The sequence below is a fragment of the Mytilus edulis genome, chromosome 11 (genome assembly GCF_963676685.1).
Source record: "Mytilus edulis chromosome 11, xbMytEdul2.2, whole genome shotgun sequence".
NCBI classification, from domain to species: Eukaryota; Metazoa; Mollusca; class Bivalvia; order Mytilida; family Mytilidae; genus Mytilus; species Mytilus edulis.
This window is the reverse complement of record NC_092354.1, coordinates 81,658,428-81,671,556: the sequence shown is the minus strand read 5'-3', so window position 1 is coordinate 81,671,556 and position 13,129 is coordinate 81,658,428. Positions and strand designations below refer to the sequence as shown.

At 32.7% G+C, this 13,129-nt stretch overlaps 1 long non-coding RNA gene across 1 annotated transcript in view; it reads right to left on the bottom strand.

The window, feature by feature from the left end:
- LOC139496433 (uncharacterized) overlaps positions 1 to 13,129 on the bottom strand; it is a 29,343-nt gene that overhangs the window by 1,037 nt on the left and 15,177 nt on the right. The window contains exon 2 of the long non-coding RNA XR_011657658.1: positions 745 to 951. This is a non-coding gene — a long non-coding RNA (uncharacterized lncRNA). The remainder of the gene's footprint in view (positions 1 to 744; positions 952 to 13,129) is intronic.

Genomic DNA, 13,129 nt, shown 5'->3' with positions numbered 1-13,129 from the left:
TACCGTAGCTTCTCAACTTTAATTTGATATCAACAAAATGTATCGTGGCAACTTCTCAAATATCAGTGGTGGATCCAAGGGGAGGGTTCCGGTGGTTGGAACCCCCCTTTTTTTGAGACTATCAATGCACTTGAATGGAGACATTTAGTTTGAACCCCCCCTTTAGAAATGTCTGAATTCACCCCTGAATATAATACAGGTTACCCAATCATCACAGTTGGTTGACCATTATGGATAAACCATTTCACAGATGATATCGAATGTTTCTTACTTCGTACCTACAATCCCCTTTCCTTTTCATGAATGTGACCTACCGAAATAGACTATATACTAAGTTTGTAATAACATGTGCAACACGAAGGGTGCCACATGTGGAGCAGGATCTGCTTACCCTTCTGGAGACCCTGAGATCACCCCCAGTTTTTGGTGGGGTTTGTGTGGCTCAGTTTTTAGTTTTTAATGTTGTTTCTAGTGTACTATTAATTGTCTGTTTGTCTTTTTCATTTTTAGCCATGGCGTTGTCAGTTTATTTTCGATTTATGAGTTTGAATGTTGCTATGGTATATTTCATCCCTCTTTTTTTTAACAGGAGGTTAATAAGCTGTAATTAGCAATGGATGTTAGTAGCCATTTCATTCTTTTAAATAAAAACTAGTCTGAAGTACTGAACCATGTTTGATTGAAATATTTGTAGATGCTATAATGACACACTTCTTCAAACATCAGTAACAGTTATAATCATACCTTTGCTGACTTCAGCATTTGGTTATGTCTTCAGTTTCTTTTCTCATCTGTCATAGTATCAATATTATATATGTAGCATACCACCATCTTGATGCATTCTGTATTACAAATAGTTACTCAACAGTTTTATCGTAGCAATCTTTTGGTGTTTTTTTTATCAGGAACAACATGTTCTATATTCTGGAAATCTTACAATGCATGGAAAAGCTGAAATTATAAATTAGGTAAATAAATTTTAATTAATATGAAACGACACAATCAGCTTTTTTAATGATAAATGTGTACTAAGTTTCAAATTGATTGGACTTTAACTTCATCAAAAACTACCTTGACTAAAAAAACTTTAACCTGAAACTGAGGGAACACTTTTAATTTCTATGTTCAGTGAACCATAAAAATGGGGTCAAAAGTCTTTAATTTTGTTTTAAAATAAGAAAGATCTTATCATAAGGAACATTTGTACTAAGTTTCAAGTTGATTGGACTTCAGCTTCATCAAAAACTATCTTGACCAAAAACATTAACCTGAAGTGGGATGAATGAATGGACAGACAAACAAACAGACGAAAGGACGCACAGACTAGAAAACATAATGCTTCTCTACTATTGTAGGTAGAGCATAAAAGTTCATAAAAGAACTAGCAAAAAGAGGCACCAACAAAAAGAAACAAATCTAAAGTAATTGTCCATTAACCAGGAAACCCTTGTTTTTCCCCTTTTGTTGCTCCTAATTCATAAACAGATTGAGTCATAACTCCAATATTCCAACCCTTACTATCCTTTGGAGTTTTGTGGTGTGGAAACTTCAGGCAATTCTATAAACTGTTCTACAAATTATTGTCTGGACAATAGAAAATTGATTATTTGGGCCCCTTTTATACCCCTTTTTCCTACACCATAGGGACCATAAATTAACCCCCAAATCAATCCAAACCTTCCTTTTTGTGGTTTCAAACTTCAAAGATTTATATTTACTTATGCTAAAATTATGTTGGTAAATTTCAAAATCACATCTTTAAGGTGGTACCCAACACTTGAACTAAAATTAATTTGGCTTGTTTAATTTTCTTAAAATTTTGACAAAGTATTTACTTTGACTCTTTGACAAAAATATAAAAATTTTAATTTTTTTGAACCAACCGTTTTATCAGAAAAATTACACTGGTTATATAGCAGTTTGACAAACACTCATTTTGATAATTGAAAAGCTTAATATCCCTTTAACAACACAACGTAATTAAAACGTTTAGCTGACTTTACAGAGTTATCTCCCTGTAGTGTTAGGTACCACCTTAAAAGTTGTGTGAAATAATTCAAATATAACTTTTGGATTACCTCCCTTACACAGCTTTCAAATTGTCTTGACTATCCTTTAACCAGAAAAATAATTGTTTTTCATCTTTTTTGCCCCTTATTCATAAATGGTTTTATCTATACCCTCAGCCTATCCTAACCATCCCATAGTAGTATAGAGCATTCAGTCTTCACGCTGAGTGGCAGCCCAGGCAGCCCAGGCTTGAAAAATTGCTCTTGGGCCTGTAAAAATCACGTCTACAGGCTGTTAACACATGTTAGTTACACCATTTTATTCATCCAAGAGACAATTAGCATCTTTAAGACAAAAGAGCTTATTACAGAGAGTAAGAGTTATCTTTCTTGATACAGTGATTTAAGTTATCAACATTAATTAAAATGTCTTCTTTTGTAACGTTAATAAGTCTTTATGAGATAACACAATTCTTTAGCTCAATGAACAAGATATGGTGATTAACTAATTTTTGATGTGACTGTCATAGGATAGACTGTCCTCAAGTCACGGGGATTATTCTGCCCCTTTTTCCGAAAACAAAGAATGAAAAAAATTAATTTTGATGTAACCTTCATGGGATTGGACTATCCTCAGGTCACGGGGATTATTCTGCCCCTTTTCCGAAAAACAAATGTAAAAGTAAATGTAAATGTTAATGCTATTGATTCACACAAATTCTTCAGGCATTTGTCCTTTCTGTAGCACATTTAAGAGTTCAATTCCAGAAGCTCCTCTTTTGGTCATAGAATTTGCTAATTGGACTTTTCCTGGACACCATTTTACTTCAACACAGCTGTTTTCAATCATTTCAGATATAGATGCAATGTCTATTCTTAATCTTTTGTCCTCTACCAACTTGGTTGATTTTAATGCCTCGGTAACACTTTTGTTGTCAATAAAAGCTGTAATAGGTATAGTTCTTTGTGCAACTCCACAAATGTCCTCAATAATACTCCGAAAATATAATGCTGTTTCTAATCCATCCTGCAGACTTAAAGCTTCTGCAGCTATAGTAGAACGAACAACCCTTTTGATCTTATTGGCTTGCCATGAAATTGGACAACATTTTCCTATTCTATCTTTTATCCAAACAATGTGAGCTCCTGTACTCCCTTTACCATCATTTATATTTCCTAATGCTGCATCACTAAATACAAAAATTTCCCAGTCTTCTGTTTCCTTTCCTTTTAATGATGGGAAAAGCTGAATAGGCCTTATGTCCTTTAACTTTCCAATGTTTTTAATAGCACGTAAAAGATCACAAACTAATGCACTTTTCAATTTAGTACTTAAATCAACAAGTTCAAAAGCCAAATCTGGTCTTGATCCTTGCACTGCCCAGTTCAGTTGCCCAACCATTCTGCGATAATCTTTCTGCTCTTCTTGGGTAAGTTGTTTCAATTTCTGAAATGCACGCTGTGGCTCTATATGTTGGTGATCTAGTTTTTCCATGTAAATTGAATGATCAAGTTGTATACCTTCATTGTTTTGCTTTATCATAAAACCTATATAACGAAAATTCTCTTCTTCAATTTTTCCTGCTATAAATCTCTTCCTCAATTTTTCCATCAGTTTCTCAAATTCTTCATTTCCTGCATGGAGAAAGTCATCTACATGACAACAGAAAATACCTTGAAGAGATCCCTTTACTGTCAGAATAAACAAAGCAGGGTCAAGTTTTGATTGTCTGCATCCTAAATTTAAGAGTTCATCCTTAACACTTATATAAAACTGCCTAGCGCCATCCTTTAGTCCATACAATCCATGTTTAAGTTTCCAAATGAGTCCTTTTGGTGTATCACTTTCAACTGGAGGTTTAATATGGACATCACGATCTAATTTCTTTCCTTGTAGAAATGCTGATTTAATGTCGGTAGTTTTTATTGACCATTTCTTGCTTGCAGCAAATGTAAGGAATATTCTAATAGATCCTTTTCCTATTGTAGGACTATCTTTAGGAATGAAAGAGTGTTCTTCAAAACCCCGAGCTACTAATCTAGCTCTAGTTTCTCCATTTTTATTAGTTATTACCCATCTAGTAGAAATTGTCTTTTGACCACCATCTTCAACTTCCTCATAAGTGTTAAATTGTCTCAGCTTTTGTAATTCTAGTTGCTTTGCAATGTCACTATCATTTTGATCCACTTCATCAGTTGTTTGAACTTCAATGTCATTGGTCTGGTCTTCTAAAATATTCCATTCTAGATTACCCAAGTCTACACTTTTTTGTTCATCGCTTACATGATCTTTCACATTATACCAACTTTTGTTCCCTCCTGTTGCTTTGCCGGCTCTTCCAAGCACAGTTGCACTGATCCATTCATCTGAGCCTTGTAGTTTATATCGAATGTTATCATCTTTCTTTATAAGCTGTAAATTATGACTAACAGCTGTTGCTTCATGAGATGGATCTTCTTGAGGTGCACTTGTTATAGTTTCTGAAATAATGTCAAAGGATTTCTTTTCTTCATTAGTTTGTTCTTTAATTTCATTACTAATAATAATGTCACTTTTCTTCAACGCTATTTTATCTTGTTCTTTATTTTCTCCCAAATCAGTATTTATTTTGCATAATCTGTTTGGGGATACTCTAACAAATACTCCACCGTGTCTGACAAAAACAACTTTTCCATCTTGAAATACTACTTTCCCTGGTCCGAGCCAACGTTCTTTCCCTTCCCTTTTGTAAAACACCATGTCACCATTCTCATATACTTGTTCAGCTGCTCTTACTTTTGAGCGCAAAGCTCTGCGGATTCTTTCGTCTGCTTCAGTTTGAATATAAGCTTTTCGTGTCTCATGTAAAGTATTTAAATGTTTAGCAAATGCCTCACTACCAGTTGTTCCCTCTAATGCTGGTAGCTGTGCATGCATTAAGTTTGGCAAATTAGGATTTTTACCAAAAACTAATTGGTGACTGCTGAAACCATTCCACATTTGCAGTGAATTCCGTGCCATATTTGCCCATGATAAAAGTGTTCCTGATTCTACATTTTTATTTTCAGCCTCAAGTTTCATCAGCATAATATCAGTAATAGCATGTACACGTTCACAAAGTCCATTCTGATATGGGCTCATTCCAGCTGTTGTACATACTTTAACATTTAAAATAGATGCTACCTCCCTCATCTCATCAGAACTAAATTCACCTCCATTGTCAGACATGAGAGCTCCCATGACTCCGAAAATTCCTACCCAGTTTTTCATTAATGCCTCTATTACATTAGTAGGTTTCTTTCTATTTATAAAGACTGACACTGTATATCTTGACCACATGTCTATCATATGGAGAATCCAACGGTCTTTATACTGTTTCAAATCTATTGTAACTTTTTCGTTAAATTGTTTTGCCATAGGCATTGAGACTACTGGCCTTGGTGGTGTCACAGCATACATTTTACATAGATCACATTTAGATTGAATTTCTGATAGGTCCTCATCATATTCCTCTTTCCAAGTCCCAGCATCTTTTAGCAATGCCACAAGGCGTTTTTTAGGTGGATGTGCAAATTGACGATGAAGTTTGAGTAAAGCTGTTTTTCTTTTCTCTACATTCAATTCATCTAACCTGACAGCATTTACTTCTTCTACTTTCAATGTTTCTGTCTTATCTATGGGTATACAATAGTGCCCTGATGATGTAAGATTCAGTGATACTTCCTTTCCCATAATTATTGCTGTGTCATTCTCTAAATCCATTTTTACTCCGGCCTTTTTCATAGCAGACCTTGAAAGCAAGAGAGGGATATCTGAATCAACCACATCAGTTTTTAGTTTCACTTGCTCACCAACCATACAAATAGGCAAATCATACTCTCCAACTGATTTGAGCCTGGTTCCTCCTCCAAACTTGAATACTTTATGTCCGCTGCGATTGACAACCTTTTCACGATCCTCTTCATTCAATGAATAAATATAACTGTTGAGCCATGTTTTTCCACATACTGTACTACTACATGCACTGTCCAATACTGCACAATTACGAGCATCATTTCCTAGCTGTTTAATGTCTTGTTTTTGGTATCCAGTGAATAAAACAGCATGTTCTTCCTCTTCTGTAATATGGACTTTTGACAGATTTTCCCAGCTGTCTGGACATTTTGCAACAAGATGTCTGTAGGATCCACATGATCTGCATGTTAAAAGTTTCCCATCTGGTCCTGATGGGTTTAAATTCTTTGCCCCTCTTTGAGATGACTGAAATCCTTGTCCACGTCCTCCACCTCTGCTATAGCGGCCTCCACGTTTATAGCCATAGCTGTTACCCCTTTTCACATAACCTGCAGCCCACAATGCTTCCTCGTTTTCAGCCAAAAAAGTTGGTTCAAGTTTTATACTTTGAGCTACACCCTTCACTTGACCTCCTTCTCCCTTGAACTTTTTCAAAGACCGTTTTGCTTCTTCATAAAGTGTCATTTTATTTTCATAATTCATCCCAGTCAATACTAACATCTTTTCTTCTTTTGATATGTTAGCTTTCCTTAACAATTTGAAAGCCAAGATTTCCGAGGGCAATTTCATGTTTTTCTTTTCAATTTTTCTGTACTTGCTGTCAAAATAGGCAACATATTCATTGATTGATTGATCTTCTGGCCTTGTATAATCTTCGAAATCCTCAAATTTTTCTAAGCTATCTGCAAGGTCATCCTTAGCCAGATGCTTGTCAAGAAAATCTACTAAGGTATTTAAACCTGTATCTTTCTTCAAATCATCAAGAACAATTTGGTCAAAAACTTTTTCCCTAATCTTAGTTTCATCATCTTCAGGTAAGGAGAGTGCTACTGCAATTCCTCTTTTCTTTTTATCTAGGTCTGTTATTTCACTCCATGCTAATAGTTCTTGTTTATATAGTTCATAAGATTTAGATTTGTTGAATGATGGGAGGTTAATTCTGGTTGACATGATTGTTTTTACTTTTCCCCCTTTTTTTCTTTTTTGTCTAGAATTTCTATGCATACAAATATTAAGCTCTCAGGAGGTCAGATACTCTTCCAGTATTGTTAATTTCAACTTTTATAACACTCTTGACAATTACACTGGACACACTATCTCAAATATTTATGCACGCTCTGCTATCATTTGTTAACACATGTTAGTTACACCATTTTATTCATCCAAGAGACAATTAGCATCTTTAAGACAAAAGAGCTTATTACAGAGAGTAAGAGTTATCTTTCTTGATACAGTGATTTAAGTTATCAACACAGGCCAACAGAATCTAACTAAATATTTTCAAAAATTGAGCTCCGGGCCTGTAGATTTACCAGTTCATCGTGAAGACTGAGCATTGGGGTATAATTTTAGAAAGATCATACACTTTTACACAAGTCATTAACTTAAAAATACAAAGTTAAAATGCTTGTGTTTGGCCCATCATTCTTGACTGTTTGCCCCATAACCCTAAAAATAAATTCCAACCTTCTTCTTATAATATTTAACATTGTGGTACAATTTCAGAGGAATTGAAATACTTATACACAACTTATTGTCCTGAAACTAGATAAATGCTTGTTTTGGTCCCCTTATCCTAAACCTTAGGGACCATAACCCCCAATATCAATCCCAAGCTTCCTTTTGTTGTTTTAAACATTGTGTTAAAATTCTATTAATTTCTATTAACATGATTAACTTATACTAAAGTTATTATCTGGAAACCATCCGTCTTCAAACGATGCTTAGCTGACCACAAAGACGATGTGATACTAATATAATTATATGATTTTATGGTTGCATAAAAAGGTATTCTAGACTTTAAACTAGAGGCTCTAAAGAACCTGTGTCTCTCACCTTGGTCTACATGTATGTGAATATTAAACAAAGGAAGCAGATGGATTCATGACAAAATTGTGTTTTGGTGATGGTGATGTGTTTGTACATCTTACTTTACTGAACATTCTTGCTGCTTAAAATTATCTCTATATATAATGAACTTGACCCAGTAGTTTTAGTGGAAAATGTTAGTAAAAATTTACAAATTTTATGAAAATTGTTCAAAATTGACTATAAAGGACAATAACTCCATAGGGGATTAATTGACCTTGTTGACCATTTCGGTCATGTTGACTTATTTGTAAATCTTTCTTTGCTGAACATTATTGCTGTTTACAGTTTATCTCTATCTATAATATTTTAAAGATAAAAACCTAAAACAGCAAAATTTCCTTAAAATCACTAAATCAGGGGCAGCAACCCAACAATGGGTTGTCTGATTCATCTGAAAATTTCAGGTCAGATAGATCTTCACCTGTTAAACAATTATACCAATTATACCCTTGTCAGATATATGCTCTAAATGCTTTGGTTTTTGAGTTATAAGCCAAAAACTGTATTTTACCCCTATGTTCTATTTTTAGCCATGGCGGCCATCTTGGCTGGTTGGCCGGGTCATCTGACATATTTTTTTAACAAGATACCACAATGATAATTGTGGCCAAGTTTTGTTTAATTTGGCCCAGTAGTTTCAGAGTTCTAGAAGATTTTTGTAAAGGTAACAACGCCGGATGCAAAGTGATGGGAAAAGCTCAGTAGGCCTTTGGGCTAGGTGAGCTAAACATTACTTTTTTCTAGTTTATAACTGAGTGAAGGCAATATCATATATACCCAATAAATCATCAAATTCGAAACATATTTCTATGTTGATTAAAATGAAGCTTTTTATTATTTGATGCAAATTTTATGTTCGGAGAGCATTCTACAGCTATTTTCCAGTATTCATTTAGGAATTACTTGATCATAAAAAAAGCGGTGTTTAAAATATAATACAGGGGACTCATATTCATTTTAACTTTATTTCGTGCTGCTACTTTTGATTTTACACAGTTAAGATGGCTCAGACTTATTCAAAGTCTCTATCAGAATGCCGTCTTATTTTAATCTTTACAAATAGTACATGTACCTCAAATTTATCGAAAAAAATAGGGGTTCCAGACCATTTAAGCTCAAAATTTTACTTTAAATAGGTACAAGCATGTTAAAGGGACCATTTTCAATGAAATGATAGGGAAAATAGAGGTACTGACATATTTTTATGGGATATCAAATAAAAACTGTCTGTGACACCTCAGGTCTGACCTGGTCCAAATCTGTAATGTACAAAGCTGAAATATAGCTTCAAATATTAAGCAAATACAAGGACTTATATATACATGTATGCGTCCCTGGCAAATACAAGGGTCACCAATAAGGAAAAATAAAAATTTTGCCTTAAAACCCAAATTTTGGAGGGAAAATGGTGAAATTGGGTGAAATGTCAATTTGAGCCTTTAGCAGACCTGTACAGCAATTGCTAACAAAACCACATAGAAGCACATTTCAGAGATGCAAGTAAGAATTGTATAGCTTAAAATTTATAAAAAAAACATAAATATTTAAAAGTTTTTAGGAAAGTTAATTGTTCAATAACATGTAAATTATTCTCACTGATTTTTGTGATAATTGTCTTTTGATGGATCAATAATAAAAAAAAAAAACTTTTTGTTTTGATTTATAAGCTAATAGGCAGCTTGGAATTAATAAAAACAATGATGTCATGGATGTATGAACTGTAAATCACGAAAACAGGAATTTAATACAAGGATTTACAAGTTCGTTTAAAATTACATTTTGTATATATTCTGAGACTTGTATTAAAAAACAAATTATTTTGTTAAAAAATAGCAATGAAGATAAATTAATACATTGTACTCCAGTGTTCTACTATCATGACAGTCAGACTAAGCAAATAGGGGAAATAATAAATTGGTTGTGGCAATACAAAAATTCAGCAAATTTTTCAACAAACTTTAACATGTAATGTTCAAATAATTAACATTATGCAACTGGAGTACAAAAAAAAAATCAGAGCAAATTGATCCAGGGCGAACAAGTACAAGTGTGAGTGATCAATTTGTCCTGGTAAAATATGTCAGGGCGGACAAATATTACGTACTATATAGTATAAAAAGTCCATGGTTACAGAATTTACCAGTATATATTTAGTCCGATATTAGTTATATATGTCCCCAGACAAATTTTCCTAGGTAATCATGCCCTATAAAATCCTATAAAAGATTCAATTACTTGCATTTGCAAATTTAAATCTTATGTTTTAGTAATGTTTAAGAGTCACATAGTTAAATTTTTGATAATATTTATGTCCCCAGACTATTAATTTTCCCACAAAGTCATGTCCATGTCATTAGAAGTCCTTGGTTTAAATGTCTATGCCTTTAATTTTTAAAAGTGAATATGAATGTAATATGTTTTAACATTGTTATAGACAAAACGAAAGAGTTGTGTATCAATCTGTTACAGCTAATTTCCTAAGGCATGTAGAGCAAGACTTAAGTTAGCTTGCTTGCTTTGTATTTAAATTGTACACTCATTAGGATAATATCCAATTAAATTCAAATATTAAATATACAGGTTAAACTATGCCTATATATATTATATAAAGATGACCATCATGTCAATCATATTAACAAAGCTTGTATAAACAATTATACAAACAAAGAAGGCAAGCCAACCAAAGTTTTGCATTACATGCATTAGGAAATTAGCTGTAAATAAAATTTGTCTCCAGACTAATTTTCCTAGGAAATCATGTCCATGTCATATTTTCCTAGAAAATCATGTCCATGTCATTAGTATTGAATTCCTAGGTAAAAATGTCCTAGTCCAAATAATTATGACAGCTTGAAAGGCTATTATATTTTTTTTCTTTGAAGCCTTACTTCGACGAACTAAGTAAGGCGTCAAAGAAAAAAAATATAAAAGCCTTTCAACTTACAAGACGTCATAATTTGATGAAGTAAGGCGTCAAAGAAAAAAAAATATAATAGCCTATCAAGACGTCATAATTATTTGGACTAAAAATGTCCATGTCTTTTATTATAAAAAATGTTATAAGCAAAGGAAACTGAATATTTATGTTTTTAATAATTAGGTTATTAAGGAAATATTCTTCATTTTTATTGGAAAAAAATTTCTTCTATTTTCCAATCTTATCTATAAAAAAAAAATCTTCTATTTTAGATATATTCTATGATACAAAAAAACTATTAGAAAAACAAGTCTTGTGACATATTTTCCTAGGAAAACAAGTTACAAACATAAATTACTAGCTATGGACTGATTTTCCTAGAAACATTTGTCCTGGGACTTTAATTCCTAGTAAAATCATGGACATGGACTTAATTAACTAGGAAAAAAAGTCTGGAGAACAAATTTTACAACCGGACCAAATTTACTGTTACACTATTCCAAGTAATAAATTATGACGTCTGGCAAGGCTATTTTTATTTTTTTTCTGGGGCGTCCGTCCCAGAAAAAAAATAGAAATAGCCTTGCCCGACGTCATAATTATTTGGACTACTGTTACACTAGGACCACAGGCACTAGACGTTCCCCCTTTTATTAATTTCTTGATTAGCTACTGTCACGGTGTATTTGTATATGAGACAATATCTGAAAAAGTCGATTTTTTGGCTACAAGAAAAAAAAAAAAAAAATGTCTTTAAACCCGGTATTTTAATAGCACAAATCAAAGAACACACATTTGGGATCTAGGAACTGTTGTCTGTAATTCAAACAATTATTTAATAAGGAAACAATGGCAATTTTAAAAATGGTACAACAAAAATCCAGTTCTTTCCTGTTACCAAAGGGAATCAATTTTAAAAAGTTTCTAATGGGAATAAGGAATAAGTTTAAGACGTTATTTGTGGTTTACTAGTATATATATCCTACAATAGTTTATCAAATGCCAATTATTGATTTAAACATTTGCAATACAAAAGGTTTAGAAATATACTTAAATATAGTTCGGTATGTCGGTAACATGAAAGAATCTTGAGTAACAGGACAACGGTAACAGGACAGAGTTGGTAACAGAAAGGATTTTTCTGCTTTATTTTAAAGTTTAAGAAAAATACATCATTTTAGATTGGTCACAATTGGAAGATAACAGCAAACAATGTCATTTATACTTCAAAACTGTATTTGCAAGATGAAAAATCTGCCTAGGTAATGAAAAACTCTAAAATTAATTCCTTTCTGTTACTATCTACTATACTTAAATTGCACAATGTTCTCTGCTGTTATCAAAAGCAAAAAACCTATTTTGTTATTCAATATACTGTATATTATTTTGGAATTTATTTGATATGGTGGTGATAACTTATATTAAATGAAATGGTTGACATATAGTAGATTAACTCTTCGATTCTTCAGTGAAAATGTCTTGAACATCCTTCCTGTTACTAATGATGGTTATGCTGTTACTTTTTATCAGGTAACATGACAGAACGTAACAGAAAGGAATTACGCGATAGTTTTTGTCCTTTTTATCACATTAAATGTAAGTGTATTTCCTGTGTCCTATAACTTTTAAAAAGATGATATAAAAACACACTTAATATTGTGGTGCACACTTAAAAATATTCTCAGAAAGTTGAAGAAAAGGCTATAACAGGATAGAACACCAATAAGTATTTTTCTATAAATTCTTACTTCGGATGGGCTTGATTTTCAAACCTGGCTGCCTTATCAACTATTTCTTTGTACTAATGCATTCAGGAAATGATGCTCTTCACAATACATAATGGGAAAATAACTCTAAGTCTTATAAACGTAACCGTGTGGTAACAGGAGGGAAATCACCTCTGGGGACAATTGTTTTTTGTCTTAAAATTTGCAAAATTTTATTACATGCTATAGTTATAATATAAAAAGACAAATTAAGGGCAAGTTTATTATATAATTTATCATATATGTGAGAATCGGACGCCTGTTTAATTAATTTGGATATTATTTAAATGATTTAGTTTTCAAAAAAACACAGGGGACAACATGATTTTAGGGGGGGTTGAACATTTAAATTACAATATTTTATTGGAAGAAATATAAGAATGAGTGTTTAATTGGCAAGAGTTGGTGCATTATATAATTTAGTTCATACTGAAACTTGAAATTTTCAAAAAAGATGGTTGAATAAAAAAATAATTGCTGGTGAAGTGGGGGACATGGAAAATCGACTTTTTCAGATATTGTCTCTTATACAGAAGAATTCTAGAGTTTTGTATCACTTTGACAGTCAAAT